The sequence below is a fragment of the Poecilia reticulata genome, chromosome 2, assembly GCF_904066995.2.
Source record: "Poecilia reticulata chromosome 2, P_reticulata-male-v2, whole genome shotgun sequence".
NCBI classification, from domain to species: Eukaryota; Metazoa; Chordata; class Actinopteri; order Cyprinodontiformes; family Poeciliidae; genus Poecilia; species Poecilia reticulata.
The window spans coordinates 39833580-39858314 of NC_088831.1; the positions used below are offsets into that span (position 1 = coordinate 39833580).

Consider the following 24735-nt stretch of genomic DNA (forward strand, 5'->3'; position numbering starts at 1 on the left):
TCCCTGCTCTAACCCGTGGGCACTGTTGTGTAAACCCTGATGAGTGCACCACAGCTCGTCAGGAGGGTAAAGCGCTATAAAAAGCTTTTCCTGAGAATTTGCATGCTGACGGGAGCTGATAGGGATAAACATTTGAGCTAAAACTCAAAGGGCTCAGCGTCAGTTCTTGCAGACGGGGTTCCTGAAAGAGCAAGGAATCTTTTTTACTATCCATCCGTCCGTTTGTGTTTTTGTCTGTTTTTCCCTCAAAGCACTTTAAATTACTCTGAAGTTGAGTGATACCTCCATTCATCCATCAAACCATCTGTCTGACCATCCATCCATTCATCCATTCATTTGTCTTTTACCCATTCATTCATCTAGTGGATTGTCCATCATCCTATCCATCCAGTCAGTATTTCCAGCAATCTACCATTCATTCTCTGGTCCCTCCTTACCTTGTATACTTTAACAATTCCTGTTTTAAATCCTAACCAATATACAACTATTAGTTCTGTAAATCGATTGAAAAGAATGACCAAATTAATCACACTCTAGCACTGTGATTAATCACTATGCTTAATTTTGTAAACTTTACATCTAAATATGCCCATTTCTCACACTAAAAAAAGAAAAAGAAGAAAATGTTCTGTTCTAATGGTTTTCATATTCAGGAAAGTTTAAAAGAAGTAATTTTGTTTCAAACATTAATTAATTATTTTTTTATAAATCAGTTGTGTTTCTGTGGAAGGATAATTCATCAATAAAGTGTCTACACAGTATCTTAGTTTTATCCAAACTTCCATCAGGGAAAACCTTCTAAAAGTCTATTTTTTTACTTTCTGGTTACAATGGCTGTAACAAATCCCTTAGTCTAAATCTTAAAATAAGCTTTGATAATTTTTTCACCAGGTACCTAAAAGCTTTGATTCTGAGTTCAGATGTTTGTAGCTTCTATGAATGCCTGCAAAAGGCCACATTTGGACAATTTGTCCCTTTGGTTCAACAATTGACTGCAAGGCTGATGAGCCGCTGTTTGTAAGTGAAATAATTGAATGGATAGGGTGGATAAAATGAAGTGGCTCTGCATTCCTTCTCTCTGGACGCCTTTCCTGAATATGTTTTCTTTTCCCGGCAGAACCTGCAAAAACACATTAGAGTCTCGCCTAATTGTAAAATTGGTTTGACAAAGTTAAATTAATCAGACTTCCCTCGGTGCGACAGTGATTCTCCTGTGTGTCGTGTACAATCTCATGAAAAGTGGTTGAAAGGAAGAAACGCTATCCGTCTGCTGGGAGATAAATTACTTTCCAGAATGTGTTGTAATTGCAGAGGGGATTTCCTTGTGGCGATTGAACACTGTTTCTCTTATTTTGGGTCGAAAATGATTTTAAAGTTGTTTGAAATGAATGTTTCCTCATAGTGAAACCTTATCTCGGCTTATGCTGACCTCTTTTCCTGAAAAACTCCAGGCTTCCTGTTTTCTTCCGTCTGAATCAGCTGTTGACTTAGATGAACAGCAGCGACAGTCTTGGTGTGTTTTACCAGACACAGTTTGTGTGACACTCAGCAGCTTCCATACATCTGATCTGCAGCTTTTTTTCTGCTTCCATGTAAAAGTAAGGATGTCTTTTTTTAAGCATTGATGTTTTATTTGTTGCCTTATGAGACATGGCAGAAGGAAGAATGTTGCAAAATTGAAAACCTATGTATTAAAAAACAGTACACTCAATTCAATACGTTGCAGAGCTTTATTTAGATAGTTTTGGCTAAGCTTTAGTTGTCATTCAGACGGTCTTGCATTTAACTGTAGAATACTTTCAAATTCAGTAAATCATCACCCTCCTGCCTTCTCCACAATCAATACTTGCTAATTGCATTAGTAGAAGTATATTTTCTGATGTTTAATATGTCAGAAATTGTTTAGGAGGATCTAGAAAACTTCATCTAAGCTGTTTCCTTGCCAAAACAACAGATGTCATTCAATGCAGTTTTTTTTAACAAAAGAATGTTTTGAAATGGAAATAATGAAATAGCATTTTGTTCAAATATTTGGGTGATCTGATGACTGTTTGCAATGAATACAAAGCAAAGAGACGTCAACACTGCCGTCATCCCAACATTCACCGTGACGATAACATTTAGCATGTTTTCCTAATACCATGCAGCCCTACATGACGCTGTGCATCGTGTCGAGACTTTGGGCCCATCTGTTCAGTAGACATTGATCCAGAAGTCTTTATGTTCTCATGCTTTTATAGAGCAGGTGACGGTTACAGTTGATCAGATAATCCAGGGGATTTGATTAGCAGGTTTTACCTGAACTATTTGCATTTTTTCCAAAACATCAACAAGCTTATTAAGTTAAAAGTTCTGCAGGATGCAGTAGATTTTGCAAAACTCAAAGTTATAATGGTAGGATTGTCTGCAACCTCTTAAAATAAATAAAATTTTTAAAGTGTGGCATGTGAAATGTACAAAAGCATTTTAAACGTATAGAACGTGACTTACTGCTGAAACAGGCTGATAGCTGAGTTTTCCAGCTGCTTCTCGTGAACACCAGCTCTGTTCATGGCTGACTGCTAACCTGACTCCATTTTAACAGGTAGCGCACCTGGCCGTCCGCACGCAGCCACATCATGCGTTTCTCCACCTCATGTTGGCTACACACAACGATCTGCTCCACATTTCTTATCTGATTTAAACTCGGCTTTTTTTTAGATTACATTTACATCAGTTTTCCGGTTACTTCTCCACTACGACCTCTCTTAGCTGCATTTGTTAACATTTGATTTGCCTGTTTTACTACACTGTTGTTGTTGGTCTATTCTCTGAATATAAAGCCTCTTCTCTTTAATTTGAAATACTTCATATTCAGAGCCAAAGATGGATAGTTTGGGTGAAAATAATCATGAATAACAGTACATTTATAATTTTTGCTCATAGCCACACAAGGTTATGCTGTCAGTTTTGCCCAAATGAGTTGAGAAAAACATGAATTGAATTTGTAATACTATAGTTTAATACTGCAATTATTGACTTTTTAAAAATAATTTGCACCCCCATGTTCATCTTGGTGACATTAAGGCTTGAATATTTTCTGCAGCATGTTTTTGAAAAGCAGGAGAGATGAGGGCTGCAAGAGCCTTTTTCAATCAAAGGGTGACTACAAAGTGAAATGGTTATTTTTCAACTAATCCATCTGGAGTAATCAGTTGAACTGAACCTAACATTGCAGTAAATGAATGAAATTCTTCAAGCACTTTGTCAGTGTGACACTCTGAAAATGTTTGTTCTAAATGAGCTTCAGGTTTTTGCCTCAGAGAGAGAAAGAGAGAGACCAACCACACACGACCTTGATGGTTCACATCTTGCCAGATACGAATGACTGACACGATTGCTGCATAGCTGAAACTGGAATTGAAATTGATTTTGAATGTATTTGTACATGATAGAATGAGTTCAATCAATCAGATAGCCTATGTGCAACACTTATATCACATAACGGTTGATTGGGGCAGCTGTTTCTACTTAGGATGACAGTAACGGTGCCATAGAGACTGATGGAGGTGTAACTGGATGATGTAGAATGCAGTGTCCTTCAAACAAGGTGCTGTTTTTGTAAAATGTCACAATTTTTAATCTTGTTTAATTTTTCTTGTTATACCTTGATCTTATGAACATCCAACCTTTAATTTGAATTCAGTTGGAAAGGATCAAATTTTGTTTGCTTTTTATACTTTGTACATCCTCTACTTCCTTATTCCAAGCTCAAGTCATTTCACAAGGTTGTAGCTTACAGACAGAGGGATCTTTAAGCATTCTTCTTTGCATAATCCTTATTGACTAACAGGATGTTGTGTCTGGTAAACCATTTATGATTTGGATGTATGTTTTAAACCATCAATAATACCATCCTCCTCATTAAGGATGGGGCCAAGATAAACGTGTCCTCGTCCAGCCTTATCATCATGGTTTACATTTTAAATTGTTGCTCAGGATGTTGATATGCACACATTTAGGCTTCTAGTCTTTTCTGATTTCTTCTTCTGCCTATGAATATATATGTTCTTTTGTCTTTATCATTTTGAAGAGTAATAAACTGGCTTCTGTGTTATGTCTTATTTGCATCCCACGGAGAGGGGAAGTCTTGGATTACTAATTGAAATTGTCAATTTTTTTCCATTGCTTTGACTCTAAATCGTCTAGTGGTATGAATAATGTAGTTCTTAACAGTGTTTGAAATGTCCTCTTATCACAACAAATGGGAAGAAAGTAAGTAAAATATATACACAATAAGACAAAAGCAAATGACCTTTTGAAGATGTTTGTTGAAGCTGTCATTAACCATTATTATATTATCAAGTAACGGTTTGCAAAAGCAGCCAAGAGAAGGGATTGTAATTGCTGGACACATGTTTTGCATCATGATAAAATTAAAATGAAAGTATTTGACCCTATTTGACCCTAAGTATTTTTTCATCAGTATATTTATGGGAAGTTTGCAACCTGAAGAACAGCATCCCAAGTGTGACGTATGGGAATGACAGCATGAGGTGTCAGGTGTAGGTGACAATAAGAGGAAAGAAGATTATGTAGAAATAATGAAGCATCTCAAGGCATTAGGAAGTTAATTTGAACATTATTGGGGAATGATTTGAAATGTATCTCCAAATTAATGATGGTGACTTAGTGATAAAAAAAATCCCAAAGTAGTCAAGTAAAAATGAAGCACAAATTATAAATAAAAGCTTTAGTTGCATTTATTTTATGGAAATTGTTAAGGTTTTTGAATGACAACACAAATATTAATGTGAGATTCTCCATTGTGCTATTGTAATACAACGTGAATTTATTTTGAGGACTTTTTATAACTTCTACTGAGGGTCCAAAAAGTCTTGAGGGCGCTGTATAATTTAGATCAGCATGAATGTGTTTGTACTGCGTGGTAGCTTTTATTGATTTGAATCGGAAACATTTCTGCAGAGCCACTTGTAAGTAAAGAGTTGAGTGTATGAATTTATCTATGGTGTGTTGAACAGATATAATGATGGCTTGTAGAACGCCTTGAGGGGAAAATCTCCTGTTGTGCCCTGGAATTCCTGATTGTGGTTGAATTTTGGCCTTTATATACTGCTAATGTGCGACTAATATGCTTTATATGCGTCACTGTTCATATAAATTATAAAAGTAGATTTGTTTTTAGTTGAGCTCAGTGGAAAAAAAACAACGTATAAGGCGTCTCATTTCATCCTCGAAGTCCTCTACCTTTTAGTCATCCCATGCTACACATGCTTTGCATTTCATAAAAACAAACTGAATGTCTTGCATGTGCAGATCTGCCGATGCATCCACTTTTTTTTCCCTCTCTGGTTCTCAAACACTTGGTATATGTGGAACACATGGGAATATGGCTCTCTGTTTGACTCCTCACAAGTAGCTCTTGAAATAGGCTGTCAGTCAGCGTCAGAAATGAAGTGTGTTTATGGATATTCAGAGTGAAAAGCCTGCTGCCGTAACGTAGAGGGAGAGCTCTGCTGTTTTATTGAAAAGATACAAGCAGTAATGTCATATTTTCATGTGAATCCTTTAAGTGAGATTCAGAAAATTCCGTATTATGTTGTACACAAGAAAACTAGCAGAAAAGGCCCTTTTATAGTTCAGGCTGTTGTCCAGATAAATAAGAAATATCTGATTCTTGTTATTTCTACCTCATGCTCGCGGTGAGCTGAGCGGTTGGTATCCCAACCTGTGGAGAATGATTGTCAAGCACAAGAGAAAGATGTCGAATCTGTGTGCATGGACTGGACATTTTTGTGGATGACAAATTCATGCGAACTGACAGTTCTGATTTTGACATTGCTTTTTCTCCCCAAGTCAAGGTGAGTTGTTTGGGGCCCGCTTTGAAAGGATGTCAGATGTCTTTACTCTCAGAAGCGGTCGCAGTTTCACACAGTGCAATGACCACCCTGTCCTGTTTCTGTCGCTGCAGTTTTATGCAGTAGCCAACCCGATTCCGCCCACGTCGAGAGCATGGCGTCCGAAGTGGAGATCAAAGTGGGAATGATGTGTTTGGGAGGGATTTCTGGCCTTCAGTCAAATAATATTTCAAGATTCAGACTCTAATCTAACTATGAATTATATCAAATTTCCACACACAAACAGATTTTGCTCTAAAGTTATCGTAAAATTTGAAATTATGTGGTGTAATCGAAAATACAAAAAATAGACAGTGTTGTAAAGGTAAGCAATAAAACAATATAGACAGCACTGCCATACATTAAGGAAAAAGCAATGGAATAGAATAAAGCTGAACAAGTGAACTTCCTGGAGGAAATGTACTGATGCCTAAAGATCACCAGAATGAGTTCCAGAGTGCCTGTTGATGAAATGATAAATTAGAAAGCTATGCTTTTGCAAATTTGTTGTTAGTGCAGGAAGGTTGAGCTCCTTGGAAAAAGTAAATGGGAATTACCAATATACATCTTGGAACATTTAAAGGAAAACTGGCTTGTTGAGGTGTTTTGAAGTTTATAGTTCATTTTTATTCTTGGTACTAAATAACCACCTCAAACTCATTCATTACAAATTTTATTCCCAAATCCTCCTGGCTGCAAGTTGCTTCAGATAGAAGCTAACCACCCTTATTAAAATTAATCCGCATTGGGAAGTTGGACATCCTGCTTTCTGTCATGCCAGCTTCAGATGATGAACAGCTGATCCTGGCCATGATGAGGGCATGCTGTCCACAGGGAGAAATAAAGTCAAACTGCAGTTCGAAGCAAAAAAGAAAAAAAAGCCTGAACAGATTTAATTCATCCCTTCAACCCAGTGATGAGCAATCCTGACTAAATGACTGCTGGGGTTCAGAGTTTTAAGATTGGATTTGAACCTGACCCTGGCTTCCATGGCGTCCCCTACTTTGGCTGAAGGGGGTCCCTACATCAATGCGGCACCGTCACTTCCCCTCCGCTGAATTATTTTGAGCGTGGAGCCGCGGGTGGTAGCCATTATTCATGCGGGCCCCATTAAAAATGCGACCCGTTCATGACTGCAACACGTACAGCGGTCTTTACTTCGGGGAAGACGGTAACCTTTAAAGGTGAGGTGTTGTGAGTGTGCGCAGACAGCTGGAGGTGATCTGCAGGACTTTTTTTTTTTTCTTTTTTTTTTTTAAAAAGGTTTTTTTTTTTACTTCTCTCTTTGCATTCACTGGAGTTAAGTTCTATGTGAAAACAGAAGAAAGGACTAATGCACACGCCAGACAGGGTTAGCATCAGAGCGTGAATGTGACATTACAGTCAGTGCCACACACCCACGCATGTTAGCACTACAAAGGGCAGGACGAGGCCTACATGCAACCACCGGGACTTCGGCCCATCATAGTTTACCACACTAGTCCTGGGCAGAAAGGTTGTTTGGGATAACTAATAGATAAAAAAAAGTTTTTCTGTTGAATAGAAAACAAGAAGTGCCTCCTTATTATGTAAGATATTCCAGCGCTTTACTGATGTGTTTATTTTGGAGGCTTGCACTGGATTGTGTCATAAGGCAGCGGAGAGAGCAGTCACAGCTTTTATGTGATGTAAATAAAATAACAGATATGCAGCAGATTCATGCTAAAACAAAGAGTAATTGGCTTGTGCATGACTCACAATGTTTATTTATGTTCTGTAACCTTTGCTGGTGTGATCGTGGCTGAATATTTATGCTCTCTCTGCTGTGCTTCACATTTTAGTTGTTGCACTCATTCATAGCTGCAGGCTTCTCATTTCAGCCACAGCTTCGTGGCGACACTGGAGTCGATGGGATATTTGCATATGAGGTTGTATTTTATTCAGGCTTTTTGAGATTAGGATGCTTTTTATTCTAAAAGACGGACTGAGACTTTTTTATTCTCAATTTTTATTTCCTCTTCTTTATTTTCCAATTGCACTACCGCTGAATGATACCAGAAAATCATGCTGCCGGCATATTTTTGTTAAATATAATACACTTACTTATAATATAATCCACATTTCCTTCTTTTTCTGTTTTCTGTCTGTCACTCCAGTGCTTAAAGCTTTCTCTGCTGACCTCAGTAACTTGGGTCAGTTGTTGCTCCTTTGCGAGTCGTTATCCAACACTATGAAGATTCTGCTGCGCGTCCCACAGTAACGTTTTAACGTTTGTGGAGACTTCTTTTTGCATGTTGCTGTTTGCTGTAAGAGTAAATTTGCTTAGAAGGCCAGACATGGTTATACCACCAGGCTAAATGCCTGAGGCTTAATCGAGACAAACCTACAAAATGCTGAATAGCAATGTGTTCATATTATGCTCCTGATGTGACACACCTGCTCTATTTTTGTCATTCTAAATGGGAACAAATGTGGGAGTGTCCTAATTGACTCTTTATCAGAAATTACATTTTTCAATAAAAATACTTTTAATCAGTTTTTTTTTCAATGTTACTTGGATTTTTTTTAGTTTGATTGAAATTAATAAATATCCATATATTGAAACATGCTTGGAAAAAACACACCCAGGGGGTCCTGATTTCTTCATACAACTATATGTGTGAGAAATTCAGCCATAAAGGTTTTGTTTGATCAGTTGTTTCGTCACTATTTGACAGAGAAACAGATTTTCCCAAACAGCAGACTCTGTTTAAAACCTAAATTTCTGAGAACAACTCAGAAATTTCACCATGTTTACTTTCCAACACATATTTAATTACCCAGACTTTTAATTAGGTTTCTAATCTGTTGCAAAATCCTGCTTTAACCTTTTTTCTTTCTATAGCCAACCTCCTTCACCTCCACATGTAATACCAGAACCTCAGGTTTTATGACCGGTCCTCGTCTCCTGAAGCAGGCTACAGACGTTCAGGGACCGAACTTTGATCGTCACAGATACTAATGTTGTTTACTGTCAGTCCAGTAAAAATATTTGGAAGCAAAATATTTGGAAAAGCAAATGTTTTGCACCTCCAAAATATTTGAGAAGCAATCTGAGAGGATCCCCCTGTACTTGATTTTTCCCAGTGTCTTTTAGTCTACGTGTCATTGTCTTTATGTTAGCATTCGGATCTGCTCTGGATCCACGCCAGAGCCGCACTGCCTTCGGGTAAACTCACAGTCGATCCCAGAGTCTGTGAAAAGTCACTCTGTTCTCTCCACCGCTCTCCTAGGCGTCCAGTTTGAACTTATGCTCAGGAACAGACATCCACACAAAGGTTATCATTATAACCCCACTAAAGACATTCCCTCCAAAATGAACTGTGTCATGATGTGACTGTATGTGTTTCACTGCGGATTAGGCTAAGTCCATTATTAATGCAGACCACATGGAGTAGCTGTGAAAACATATTTGCCCCTCTTTATGAACTCTACTGAGCTCCTTGGTCTCATGTTTTGATAAAACATACAGTTGGATAGTAAATCCGTTTCCCCCTTAGCAAAAGCTTCAAACCTTTATTTCATAATTTGTGTTTGGTTAAATAATAAAAAGTTGTTCTTTTAATTTTATTGGTAAGTTATAAAGTTGCCAACTTTTGCTATCCAAAGTTATCATTTGGTAACATCAAATGAAGACAATGAAACGGGTAAGACAAACTATTGTTCAATCAAGTCAATGAATTGGATTCACTAAATGGCAGATGTGAAGATTTCTTTTGGAGTTTTCAAGTTATCTGTAATTTTTGTACAAAAATAATTACAATGTAATTTTTTCAGCAGGTTTTACCACGATCAAATGAATTGCATTGAGAATACTTACATTGAAGACTATGATAAGTAGTTGCAAAGCTGGTACAAGTACATCTCTAGTAAAGCTTCGTCTGTCACCTGTAGATATTGTCGCTCAATAAAGTTTGTCCTGATTGGTGAGTGAAGTTTTTTCCATTCCTAAGGTATTTATTAATCTGATGGAGACGTTAAAGTCACACTTAACTTGTTTTTGAGAAATGGGGGGTTGTCAGAAGCAGAGTGTAGCAGGTGCTGGCCGTCCATGGGGGCATATTTGTGTACTCTGCTCACTCAGTGGGAACATTTTAATTTGATCCCTTTGTTTCTATAAAACAGGTCAGGATTTGCTTTACCCTCCAGGCTATTTGTGTCAGTGCTGAAGCAGAATTTGTTGAGGTGAGACAGGATTGGATTGTTTTCAGAGAGAGCCATCAAAACTCTTACTTGGTACAGAGTTTCTTTGAAATAAGGCTTTTCTTTCGCCTAATTAGTTCACTAAGTTGTCATTTAGGCTTCATTTTCACCGGGTAATAATTAGATTCCTATCTCGAAAAACACCATGCCATACTGGAGAAATCCTGCTTGGGTGACCGTAATCATTTTCTCAATGATTTCATTCTGTGAATAAATCTGAAAGCAATTAAGTAAATGTTTCAGTTGGTGAAAATTTGTTCAGCATGCACTGTGCATTTGCCACAGATAATGACTGTATTGTTTGTTGTCTGAAGTGGAAAATACACGCACATCACATAGGAATGTTCTGCTCTCTGACTTTGTATGCCTAAAAAGTTCGATTTCCCAAATGAAGTGATGGCAACTGAATTGAGATTTAAATCCACAAAAATGTAAATCTGTTTTTTTCCCTTTAAGACGTGTTTTTATACAAATTTTGCCAAAGTTCTTTGTGTTTAAAATGCTCAAGAACCTTTGAATATGAAAAGGTTAAATGTATCAACTGTAAATCTACAGTGCTACTTACTGGCATAATTACAATAGTGTTTTGGGAACATTTTTGGTATTTGAATGTACAGTGGACGCCCCACCTATTTGTGTTTAATATTCACAGATTAACCTATTCCTGGATTTTTCTGTGGAACATGACTCCAAATTATTCGCTAAACATTTGGCTGTTCATCATTTGTTTGCATAGCATGTCTAAAATACTTTTAAAAATTGCAGCTTGGGTAGCAGAAATACTGAGGTGCACGCTATTAAATGACATTTGTAAAGCAGCCAATCCAGGAGCGCCATTTATTCTCCTTGGTGCTGATTGGCTGTGCCCTTAAAAGCAGAGATAAAGAAGACTGTAGATGTTTGATCTGCTCTAATGCTACGATGGTTTTCACTGTTCCTATTAATTCACATTAAGGTATATTTGTTGTTAAATTTGTTGGATGAGAAATTATTATGAAATATTACAAGATCTTGTGTTTACACTGTGAATAAGTTAGATTTCCGGGTTTTGCATATTTTGCTTATTACAGTATTTTTCATAATATAATAATGACATGAATATGTTTTTCCACACAAACAATATTTCTCCTATCCCTACTTAAATCCCTGCTGCTTCAATTCTGTGCATATGAACAATCCTGGTATATCTGAAAATTCTCCATTTTCCCAAAACAGTATTTGCTGATTTTGTTTAGAGTTTTGCTTCATTTTGCAGATTTGAGTAGTTCTAGTTTGAGATCTTATGTGCTATAAAGCCAGCAGTTCTCCCTCACTGTCATTTAGAGACTGGAAATCTGCAATAGCAGCATCCTCAGTGCATGACGTTTAGACACAGAGGTCATTTCTGGTAGCCACACTGGTGAATTTTACATGATTGATGTGACAGATTTATACGGACCTTAATGCAGAACCTTCTGTGAACTCATGTTTGCAGTCAAACATGTTTCTGGTTTCCTGGGATTCACAAACATGATATTGTTTAAGTTGAGTTTTCAGGTTTAATGCTGCTGTTCTTCTCAGAGATTCTCAGCAGAGGATTGAAAACTGCAGAGAGAATGTTGCAGAAATTCTTAATTTTTATTTTATTTTTATTGGCTTTTTGTTCTGTTAATATTTCATATGTTGGTATTTCACAGAAATCTATGCAAGGACAAACGCAGGCAGGCTCTGTAGCACTCGCTCTTGTCTTTTTCTCTTCCCCCAGTGCTGCAGATTTTCTTCTTCACACAACATTCCCTCTCGCTCAGACCGAGCGGTGATGAAATATGTGCCTAAATTTGGATATTCTGCTGGTGCAGGGCAGGTGTGAGCTTTCATCTTGCACTTTCTAAAAGTGCTCTACACGGTGCTGAGCTTTTCATTAGCAGCTCTCCTTGCCCCCCTCCAAGAATAACGCTCAACTTTCCATCAACACCTTGAATTGCAATATGTAATAAAGGTCTTACGTCCTTTCGCACACAGCTTTTACAGCAAGCTTTTATCTCAAAACATCTTAAGGTGACTTGTAAGGGATTCAATTGAACTTGTGTGCCCCAGGTTTTGAACAAAGTCTTGGTATTCCTATTGATTAATGCATTGATCCCGTGTTGTTTTGTTTTTCATAATTCCCAAGTCATTGAGTAGGTTTTGGACAGAAAACAGAGTGTAGGCCTGATTGGCCAGAGTATACTTTTCAATCTTTTTTCTAATTGAATCAGTCAAGCTATTTTGCTTAGTGCTTTCTCTAATGATGTCAGTGCAACACAACACTTCAAATTAAAATGTTCCTTTGCCTGTATCACTTCTTGTTCATTGACAGATGTGGGAAGAAACGTGAAGTGCTGGAATGATGATTGTTTGGCACCAACTTGTTGATATCAGGTTCCCCTAACCTAGTTTGGCAAGTTGGATATTTTCCCCTGTTTTTATGAGGGCACTGAATTATGACAATTGAATTCAATGACCTGCTGCTTTCAGAGCATTTATCAGCTTCTACTGGACACATTTTAAAGCACATTTGTACAATTTCACAAGATATATTTGGGGGGAAAAAGTGTAATTCTGGTGTTACGTGTTCATTCAAGTTTGTGTAATTCTGGTGTTACGTGTTCATTCAAGTTTATTTTTAGCAGAGCAGGATTGTAAGAATATGCAAAGCTAAAAAGAGACATTTGCAAGGGTCACTGTCATTTTGTAACCCAGGCTGCTGACCTAAATAGACAAATTAGATTGGAATGCCACTCCACCCATCCTTCAAACATATATTGCATTTTTGGGGGCCAAAATAATAGTCAGAGGAAGGTTTGAAAATACTGTATGAGGGACACTGTGGGCATCCGTTTAACAATTTGGAACGATTTCTGTGAGATAACTGAACACTGGTCATAAGCACTTGTAAAGTTGCTTTATTGATGCTGAAAAATAATTGTTGCACGCAAGAATGGCTGCTTCGCTTTTTCTGTTTGTGCAAACCAAGGCTCTGAGGAAAAAACTGTTGGGAAACACTGGGCTAAACACCAGGGCTTCTGTCAATAAGTTGATTCCTCAGCATTGGTTTGCTGTTAAAGCACACAAAACTCAAAGTGATTCCTGTTGTGTCTGTTTAAGCCACCACATATTGGAATATCACAAATGTTGTCACTTTTGGACCAATGAGAATTGAACGCCATATTTTGCAATATGTTTTCTTTTCTGTTAAAACAGAATTTTAGTTTATTCTTAAAGCCGAAAATTAAGTTTCGCTTCTTGGACTTCTTTGTCGAATCTAAATTTGAGTTGCAGTAAATATTTGACCAAAAGTTTCAAGGTGGTTGCTATTTTCATTGCGATGAATTGTAGACTTTTTACTCTTACTATTGTTTATTAAATTAACCTTGTTATTTTTTTTTATTTTGAAGAGTGAGATTGCAGTTGACACCCAGTGGACAGGGTCTAGGAACCATGACCTCCTGCAAATAGCAGGAATCCATGAATACTTGAGACCTCCTCTAAAATAGCTTATAATGCGTACTTTAAAAGTTCAAACGCCAAATATACTTTAATATTCATTAATATGCACAGTGGAAACTGTCTTATTAACATCACAAAGCCATGACCTTCAAGGTCATCTAGAACAGTTTGCGGCTGGGTTTGAGTCAGCTCTTCTAACAGGAAACACACATCACTAGAGCTGCAGGATGAATGTCAGTTGTCGTCTTAGCATAGATTTGTTGAAGTGCATCCAAGTATTAGAGATTACTGCACTTAAGCCATGGATATTGCCTGTTCTGCTTAGAAGCAGTGGTCCTTCTGGATAGAACAGGTTAAAAAAGATAACTTGCCACCGCACAGTGGACTGTTGACGGCCTACGGTACACAGTAAGTTACTTAGTCTTCGTCGTGTATTGTGTTGCTTTCAAGTCTGAAGCTGTAGTTCTCAACCAGTGAAAGGTGGAATGTTAACTTCAGGTTAGGGTTGGATTTTTTTCTTCAAGCATTCAGGTTTAGGTGTCCTGGTGTTCTTGAGTGATAGTACGATACAGTATGAGGTTAATAGGTGTATTCAGGTGTCATCTGGTGTACTGAGGCTGAGTGTACTGAGTGGACTTAAGTTGTGGATAGTTTTATCAAAAGCAGTGATGCTTCTGAATGTAACAAGCTGGGTGAGATGCCATGGGGGTGTTGACCACTGACCAGATACTTGGTGCCTTCTGAACAACTGAGACATGAGTTGAGGTGAGGAGCTCCATCTTCTTGGATCTTGGAGTAGAGCTGCTGCTCCTCCACATCAAAATGACTTAGTTGAGCTGGTTCAAGCCTAAGGTTTATGTGCCCACCATACATCTCTGTTTCAAGATTTCCTGTACATGTCTCATTGAGAGAACTCACTGGGGGATCTAAATATATCTCTTCTTGCCTGGAAACCTCTCCAGGTCACCAAGAATTAGCTGAAAAGTGTCTCTACGAATAATGATCACAGGGTTTGCGGCTTGGACCGAGGTGGTGGATTGCGAATAAATGGAAGACAATACATATACGCAGGTATTAAATATCTCGTTGGAAAACAGCTCAGCTCTATATACAAATGGACTTCATAACCTTGGTAGTGAACATTTTAATTGATACCCAGTTGTGTTTCAAAGGAGTTAGTCTTAATTCATTAAGGTTGCATTGTGGCTCACATGAAGTGTGAAGAGCTGACATGAAATACCAGGACTGTATCAACAAAACATAGCTCCCAAGATGTTTCTTTAGGGGAAATCTTTAGGGATCATATACATTACAACAGTTTTGTAAGTGACCTCAACACAAACCTTATCGCGACCCCTGCTCTGATGTATTGCTCGGTGAAAACCAGAGTTATATCCTCTGTACTGATATGAGTAGAAGATGACCTCCTGTGCCTCAGAATCGAGTTGCTTTAAGACTTGCTGAGCAGCCCATAGAAAAGAAGGATTTTTAATCCCACAGAGATGCTGTGTATCCTCACCGCTTCCTCACGGATGCTGAGCAGAGTGATGCAGGATCCAGTGAAATGTGTCAGCAGACAGGCAGAGCTGGAGGTTTATTTGGAAGCAGGATGCAGAAGGTCTTTTTTATTTGTCTCTACAGGAGGGAAGTTGCCTTCTTGTACCTCCCTGAGGTGCGCATTTAATTTCTTTGTTCTTAAAAATTGTGCGAGCATTTGCGGCAAAGCCTGCGCTCAGGGTCTCGGCAGAACTGAAGTTTATTTTTTCTATTTGCAGAAGCAAGTGTTGTTTGATTTGTATTTATTTTATTTCTGTTCTAATCGACCCTCCTTCTGGTCTCTTCTCATTGCTTTGAAGATGCTGCTGTAGCTTGTTTTCCTACCCCGTTTTGCTCCAGATGCTGTCATGACCCTAGTGAATAAAACAGTCGAAAATTATTTGAACAACATCTGGGCACGAGTCAGAGCAGCATCAGAGGAGAACGTCCGTCCTGGAGGGCGGTCGTTGGTAATTGAACCGTAAATAAGACATGGCTCAGGGGATGTAGGATGCCTGTGCAGGCAAGCGTGGGTTTGTATGTAGGAGAGAGACGGTTTCAGTGGAGAGTGTGTGTGCATCAGGACACAGGGGAAAGAGAAGAGGTGGAATCTGCCATATGGAGGAGAGGGAAAGACAAAGACAGGAAAAAAGGCAGCACAGAAGAGAAGAGGAAGGAGAAAAGTGGAGAGACTCAGCCACTCTTGTCAACTCACTTAATGCTCCCTGCTGGCCCCGGGGATGCTGACAGCACAGTTTTGTTGATTCATCCTCCCTCCCCGACCAGTTCCCTCGTCTTTTGCAGTCAGTCTCTGTCCTTGCTGCCCGTCTGAGGCTCTGTTCATGACGCCCTTTGTCACTTTGTCCTTCATTATGACCTTGTGAACCTGAAGCCCTTGCTGCTGGGCCTTTGGGTCTGATGATTGACATATCTTCCAAAAATATATAATGTTGCTTAAAATCTGGGAGGGGAAGGATAGAGGTACTCTACAGCAAAGATGTGTTACAGAAAGCAGATTATTTTAATTTCATGCTGAAACTCAACGAGTTACCCATGCTGAGTAAAAGCCATGTTATATTGATGCCCTTAAATGGAATCACAGTAACCAAATTGTCTTTACCACAACACAGCCAATTTGTGGTTAAGTTTGTGTAATCATTTATTTGTTGTATGCAACACCAAACTATTTGTGGAAAATTTCCACATTTAAAATATTCCAAAGAAAATGCAGTTTGGGAAGAGGCTGGTGTTTGCAAAGCATCCAGTCCAGGAAGACCTTTGTTTTACTTGTTAGTTTACTTGTTTACATCTTAGCTTCTGTGGTAGGACCAAGATGTTTTCCACTGTGCACATGAAAAAGGTAAAGTAGATCTTTAAACTACTAAAACAGGAAGTGTTTTTCAATCAAATTTAATTCCAAAACAGCTTTGTTACTCCCACAGAGAACATTTTAGAGGTTTCTTAAGTACTCACAGATTTCAGCTCTTCGTAGGTGGTTGTGGTCTTAAGCCAAAAAATGCCAGGTGTCCACTGTACATCTTACTATAAAACACTGTTATTGCACTTTCAACTATTACTTTGGTCCAGTATAAAAAAGCCATCTTATTAGGGGAATTGGTGATGATTAAAGTTGCAACTAGATTATTAGATCCAAAGCCAACCAATCACCTATTAAAGCTTTTTTTCTGAAATGTTTGTTAATAAATTGGGTAGTTTTCCTTGGAGGGTAGCATGGGCTTTAGATTGCTTACAGTATTGGTGTCCCGGGTGATCATGAAAACCTTGCAAGAAAGTATTAATATAATAATAAAATATTTGAAGACGGAAAGTATAAAAACTGCTGGTTGGACTTTTGCTCCTGAGATGTGGAAAATACCAAAAGGGAGCCGTTCTGAAGGGATTTTAGTAGTATTCTCTGCAGCCATCAATGTCCTTGACTCAGTTGTAAAGTTTAAATACTCTCTTTTGCTGAAACATCTGCAAATTAGAGAAAACCATTTCGTTTCTTGAGCGTTTCAAGGTGAAGAGTTTAAATTTCCAACCTCAGTTAATGGATCTCAAGTGAAAGTTCCTGCATGATTATAAAGCCTGATCACTGTAGTAGAAAGGCAGCCAGACGTATCGGTGAGTTCTGAGCCAAAGCTAACAATGGTGTCTGTATGGTGGTGGAAGTGACGTCTGTGTGTTCAGCACCGCTTCCTTGCAGATGTTGTTGTGAGTTTAGTCCTTGATTAGAAGCCTATCTGTGATCTCTGTGTGATTCACAGAAAAGAAGCAAATGAGTTCATGTTCTTTGTACTTCTTTATAAATCACAACTAAACCTCATGAGTTGGAGATTAGATTAAATTCTCAACAATGAGAGAATGATTTGGTGGAAGTTGTATAATCCCCTTTTATCACACCTTTGAACAAACTCAGTAGGTGGTTTTAAGAAAAAAATGTAAATACTGTCGTCAGAGTGGTACAAGATGTTTTTTAATGCCAGAGTTTTGTGATGCTGAGAAACTGTGATAAATAATTTTCAAACCATTTTGTGCCATTTAATGTGATATTTGTGTTGTCCAAAATAACCAGACAGGATTGCAAAAATTAGCTTAGGTTTTCATATCCTCAAATGAATACTTTCACTCTTCAGTTCATCCATCCATTTTCTTTACACCCTTGTCCCTTGGTGGGATTGGGAGGTGCTGGTGCCTATCTCCAGCTAACGTTCCGGGCGAGAGGCGGGGTACACCCTGGACAGGTTGCCAGTCTGTCGCAGGGCAACACAGAGACACACAGGACAAACAACCATGCACACACACACTCACACCTAGGGGCTATTTAGACAGACCAATTAACCTGACAGTCATGTTTTTGGACTGTGGGAGGAAACCGGAGTACCCGGAGAAAACCCACACATGCACAGGGAGAACATGCAAACTCCATGCAGAAAGACCAGGGCCAGGAATCGAACCCAGAACCTTCTTGCTGCAAGGCAACAGCTCTACCAACTGCGCCATTGTGCAGCTCCTCTTCAGTTCATACTTATAACAATTTTTATCAGGAAATGTTTTGTACTAAGAATTAAGATTGACCATCTTTGTTGGATTTTCCTGATGTTTCAGATGGAGATGCATTTCAAGAACAGTATTTGTGTTTCTGGTGTTATGGTTGCCATGCCATCTAGAAACAGTCATACAAATACCTAAAAAATAAGTAATAAATAGCTTTTAAAAATCATAATCTTTATCGTTATCACAATAGTACCACAAAATATCACAATAAAATTCAAAGTCCATACCACACACCCCTACTTGGCTGATGCAGATGTTAATGCCGATATACCGTGCATCACTAGTTGCGACATCTTCGTAGTATCTTTTTGAATATTTTTAAGGAATCTCTTAGTAGCAAACAAACACACTCATCAGTGTAGGTATTCCACTACAAACCAGCTCATTTTATTATATAGGACAATAAGTGCTCACCACTATTGAGGCTTCACTTCAGTTCCATGCTTGTACATAGAGGTTAGCCCATCTGAAGTCATGAATTCAGGTGAACTCCAGCCATTTGGTGCAGCTTGACCTCGTCTTCATGGCTCAGCTTAAGCTAAAGAGATGGAGAGACCTTTTTGTATTGTTGCCTAATCCTAATATGGATGACAAGGGCACGGCATCCTATCTTCACCTCTGCCTACGGCAAGCCTTAGTCATCTTGTTCTTCCCATCGCTTCCATGTTTTTCCACTTCACTGGATCAGCAGCATGACCTCATGCAGGACGGATGTAGCCGTTTGATTCCCTGGCAGATATTTATGTCTGGGTTGAATGTTGCTGTAAAGTTCGCCTGTCATGTGTGACAACCAGTTGCTTTCTTATGGAGAAACTAGATAACAGCCTGACGAATGGCAGCACCAAGTGCAAAGAAGTCTCAGTGTAAGCTGTAAAAGGACGTCAGCCGAAGCACACGAGGTGTAAGAAGCTGGAATAAAAAAATTGGGTTCCTGTGGACTTACAACTGCTGGGTTTATTGTTCTGTAGCAAACTAGGGTGCCTCTAGACAAAAGAAATGTGGGGTAATTCAGCTACAGTTGGTTTCATTAGTGGAAATTCCTCAGTTCAATAACCCATATAGGTTGTTAATCAAGTTGAGAAAATGTTCGTCTATTAAATCATTTTTAATTTTGCATTGTCTCATTGCAGCTAGACAGATAAACAGAAGATTTCACATTTGGATACAAAGTTATTTGATGTAGCAGTAAATCCCTGTTTCTGTCAAGTTTGAGCAGAATGATCCTGATTGTGATTTTTGCCATAAGTGAGCAGCCTCAGGCGGTGTGTGGAGTGTGGGCGGGAAGAGAAATAAGCCTTTGTGTTTTTTTGTCTCTGCTGAACACCAACACAGAGTGCAGTGGGATGGATCTGCCAGCCTGAAAATTATATCAACATTGTGTTGGAAATCAAGAGTTTTATGTCTGATCTGTAACAAATATTTACCTGGCTTTTTCTGTTAAAGACAGCTACTTACTGAATGCATTATTGGCTGTTTTTAATTATACATTTAACACTAATACTAATTTCAGGCGTTTTTAATTTTATCTTAATGCAGTAGTTATTTGATTTGACATACATAGGGAAATAGTATCAGGCACCTGTTATTGATGATGTCACCATTAGACTTTTCCTCTTAGATTGCTTTGTAAATTTGAGGAATTTCATATAGTAATGCAGTTGAAAAAGATTATATCAGAAATTGGCCCTGAAGCATCAGTAAACTCAAAATATTTAGTTGAAAACAGCTCTTTCCCATGTGAACAGTGTTACTTAGTGAAGAGGTGGGGTGTTTAAAATTAAATCCAAAAGGTATTTAAAAGGGAAAGCTGTTTGTTATGACATATTCAGACATGTTGTGGTTCTTTTGGGTTGCTAGACCGCAAGAAAGACAGACATTCAGAGGGTAACTGGAATGCTGAGCAAATTAAGTGTGCATTCACACCAGCCCTATTTAATCCACTTTCTACTTTGTTTGCATAGAGAGTCTGGCTTTTTTTGGAGAGGTGTCAATGCAAGATTTAAATCTGATGTGGATTAGAAACAAACATGCATATCTAGCACTGGCGGGTGAAGTGGCTCAAGGTCTTTTGCCAAAGAGAACTCCTGCAACTTCTAAAATCTGATGCCATTTTTGTTTACATTTTTGAAGAAGGAAGTTGTGCTAATGTCTCCTTCAGCTGTTCATGATGGAGTATCACCACAGACCAGTATTTAAACTGGTCACTCAAAAGGTTTGGTTCATTTCACACCAAACAGTGCAGTGTGAACGCAAACCACACCAGCTGAAAATGTAACAACTGTTACAATTTCGGTCCCCAATCAAACCATCTGCTGGACTATCAGGTGTGAAAACATGCCTTATTTGATCATTTTATTCTTTTAACACTATTGCTAATCTAAAATTTTAAAGAATTTTAAAGTTAATTTGGATGCAATGAAATATTGGTACTTTTCTATAGACTTCCACAGAAAGTGTCTCCAATCGAACAAGAGAACAAGATTTCCAACATGAGTGGCCTAAACTGGTTTCATTAGTAGTTTGGCCCTGCTCAATGTTGAAGAGCTCAGAGTAGAACGGTGATTCCTCCACTCCAAAAGAAGCAAGTGGTTTGGGCTTCTTGATTGAGATGTCTTCAGGATGCTTCCCTTTGGAGGTTTTCCATTCACATTTCACTTTGAAGAGACCCAGGGGCAGACTTAGAACTTGCTCGAGGGATTATATGTCCCTTCTGACTTGGTGTCTGCCTCAAGGTCTTGGAGGGTTGCAGGGAAAAGGGATGTCTGGTTTTCCCTCCTGGATTTATAACCATGGCAACCAGAGCTCTGTTAAGCTGTTGGCTGTATACGAAGACAATGGATGGATACTGAGTTTCATTAGCCTTATTGTCATGTAAACGGACCTAATGGGTAACAAGAAACTTGAACTGGTGCACAAAAATAGTCTGCCGCTTAGCTTATTTGTCCTCATTCAGCTAAAATATTATCTTTGTATCATATTTGTTTTAGTAATTAAATGGAAATGATATCTAAAAATGCAGTTCTGGAGCAGTGAAGCATGACTAATACTCAGACCCTATTGATTCCAGAAACTGTGAAGGCTCAGACACGCCATTCATTGCAGCTGAAGGGTTTTGTGTTGGGCCATTTTTTTATTCATTGCAGTGTTTAATATTAATAGAAGCATCTTATTGACTATTAATTACTGAGCATATTGCCCTTAGTGTAGCCTGTGCTTACATTTTTTAAAGTTTCAGGTGAAGACAACCCATCCCAGCCCAGCCAGAATCGATTATTGATGCACTCACGACCTTCACCGTGTTTACTTCTATTGACCTCTTTCAGAGGAATGAATGATGGAGCAGCGTAAAGACCAGAGAGGATAAAATATTTATCTCATTGACATTATTTGAGGTCTGACTCATGCACAGCGAGTGACTATTGTGATATTAATTCCCCCTCTGTTTATTTGCAGTCTGCTAACCGGAGCAGAGACGATGATGACAGCTCTTATGATTTACAGAGCTGATGGATTTGTCGCTGTGTTGCTGAGATAAATGGGATTGTGGTTAGTCAGCCAATAAGCAGCAATTTATTTGCCACCCCACTATCATCTCAGGCCGCCATGATAAGCACAATGACAAAAACAGGATTGATTGTTCAGTGACGGTTTTGTGTCCTTTATTATCAGGGAGCTGATTATTGGTTATTGAATGTGGTCGTTTTTGTGTCCTTGATGCAGAACCTCACATTAATTTAGTTCAGTTTTTTATTGTTGCCAATGTTTTTAGTGCTTAATCTGTCCTTGGATGAAATAATTAAATTAGCATTCATCCAAAGTTATAATCTTAAAGCCATACAAAAATACTCTATTTTGTCTCTGGGTTTCTGCATCATTTGTTGTCTCTCCACTGTATTACTAGGAGCATTTCGCTGTTGCACACCACAGTATATATCAGAGCTGCACACAATTTTGTCTTGCAGTCATCTTTGCAACAAACTGCTTGGATGAAATATTTGGTTTGCTACTATATTTACACTGACATGCTTGCACACCCTGCAGACACATTTCATATTTGATCTAGATTTAATGACAGAAATGCTAAAGCTCACAAAAGGAGGGTGGATATTTTGGTGATAAAATCACAATTTTCCACAATATTACCGTGCCATGTTCTAATATTGTGCAGCTCTTCTGTGGATGGATGCTAAGCTATTTTGGCCTATATTTGGTACATATTTTTGCAGCTGTTTTTGATAAAATTCTTATGAATTATCTCCTATATCGTTGCCAATCTGTTGCACATGTGCCTTGTGTGGGTTCTGGTGTAACGAAACTTAATGTTTCACAAAATGCACCTCCATTCCTGTTGACACCCATGTTAAACAGACACTAGATCCCCAACATACATGACAAAAAAATCTAATTGTTAAGATACGTTTTGTTGTACTTGTTCCCTCAGTCAAAGTTTTATTGAAGAGATATAGAAAGATAACATTGGTGTCTGTCTAAACTTCGGTTGAAAGCTGGAACGAAGTCAATAAAAGATGTCTGTTAACATGATATGTACAAGTCCACAAGTGGTTAAGATTCATCAGATGAGCCATCCAAACTTGACTTTCAAAGACTTGGTGCGGATGAAATGTGAAAATTACTAAAAAAGTAATGAACTAAATATGATAAGAACCGTCAAACCTTCAACAACATTAAAAAAATGTCCACAACTGCCTAGTGCTTGTTGGGTGGGTGGTTGTACTGACAACTGTCATTGGATTGAGTTAATTCTGTAAAATAAATATTTATAATTTTTCATAATCTGGTATACAGGAGTTTTTTGTTTGGGGAAAAAAACCAAAACAAATCCTATCTTGGGGTTTGATTTCAGTGCATTTAGATCTTGCAGTGCATGGAGTTAGTGATGCAGAGGTCCAGTAATCCCAATCTGAGCTCCAGATGGGATTTCAGATTATATAATATTTTTAGATTTTCATGGAAAAAGTTATTTCTTTTAAAAATATGTTGAATATGGATTATAGATCAAAGCCACCAGATTAGAAAATTATACATTGTTATATAATCTCAGTCTTAAAATTGGCTTTTACCATCTCGGTAGCCTTTTATCAGATAATGGATTAGGATTTTGAGCCTGAAGGCATCAAAGTTGAGGACAGTTATTGTTTTGGATAGAGGCTGAAGCTCTGTATCAGACTTTCTCTATGTTGAACACTCAAGGCTGTACATGCAGTTTGATTAAACATCCAGTTGGCTGGTCACAGATGTGGTTCATGCAAATAAACAGCATGTTGCTTGACTGTCTTCTTCACATAAAGTATTCTGTTGATGTGGTGCATTTCAACTGCTTTAATGGTTCTTACAATTCGTTTCAATGTGTGCATTTTTATTATGGTTTGTTTATCCTCAAGTTATACTATGTTTTTTTCCAGCTACTCCCGTTAGCCCGAGGGTAGTTTCCACTTTTTGTCCTTGTGCCACAAGCCAAATCGCAACCACGGCTGACTGATCTTTAGAAGCACTTAGAGTACTGATGTGGTTTGTTGGTGCATGTTGGGAATTACAAGTGCCCATATTGAGCCAGGGTTTGAGACATTCTAATACCACATGCATGCTCTTGCTCAAAAACATTCTTTTTTTTTTTACAATTAGTTACAGGAACTGGTTTCTTTTATTCACTTTTTGATGTTGTGACTGTAAGTTTTATTTTCACAATTACATACACCAAACCCAGACCATTACTCTCCCTCTGCCAGACATTTAGGAGGTTCCCCTTCATGCTACGAGCTTCACTTCAACAGCTTATCTTTGCGCCCTTAGCTTTAGTGCAAGATGAATCAGGACTCTGAATTATTTCACAGTGCACAAGGGATCAATTAAATCAAATTAAAAAATACATTATATATCCCAAAGACAAATTATTGCTGTTGTAACTCATACACTGCAAAAAGTCCCCTTTCAAAAACAAGAAAAAAAAGTACAAAAATAGGGTATAATTTTCTTAAAATAAGAAAAATTATCTGCCAACAGAACAAGAAAATTTATCTTGTCAAGATTTTCTAAAACAAGAAAAAATATCTTACCAAGATAAACCTACAATATCTTAAAATTAGTGTATTTTTACTTAAAACAAGCCAATTTTACTTATACGATTAAGATATATTATCTTATTTTAAGAAAAATTATCTCAAGTAAAGAAAATGTTACTTGACACTGAATTTCTTAAAATAGCGTAAAATTTTCTTATTTTAAGAAAAATGTTCTATGTATTAAGAAAATAAATCTCATATATTCTATTTGTATTAGTAAAATTGGCTTGTTTTAAGTACAAATACACAAATTTTAAGATATTTGTAGGTTTATCTTGGTTAGATATTTTTTCTTGTTTTGGAAAATCTTGACAAGATAAATTTTCTTGTTCTGTTGGCAGATAATTTTTCTTATTTTAAGAAAATTATACCCTATTTTTGTACTTTTTTTTCCCTTGTTTTTGAAAGGGGACTTTTTGCAGTGTATACCTAAATCTAGTTTATTTTTATTGTTGCATATGATTAAAATATATATT

At 37.9% G+C, this 24735-nt stretch overlaps 1 protein-coding gene across 2 annotated transcripts in view; it reads left to right on the top strand.

Annotated features, from left to right (window-relative positions):
• adarb1b (adenosine deaminase RNA specific B1b) overlaps positions 1-24735 on the top strand; it is a 138117-nt gene that overhangs the window by 3679 nt on the left and 109703 nt on the right. The gene's annotated exons all lie outside the window — the stretch shown is intronic.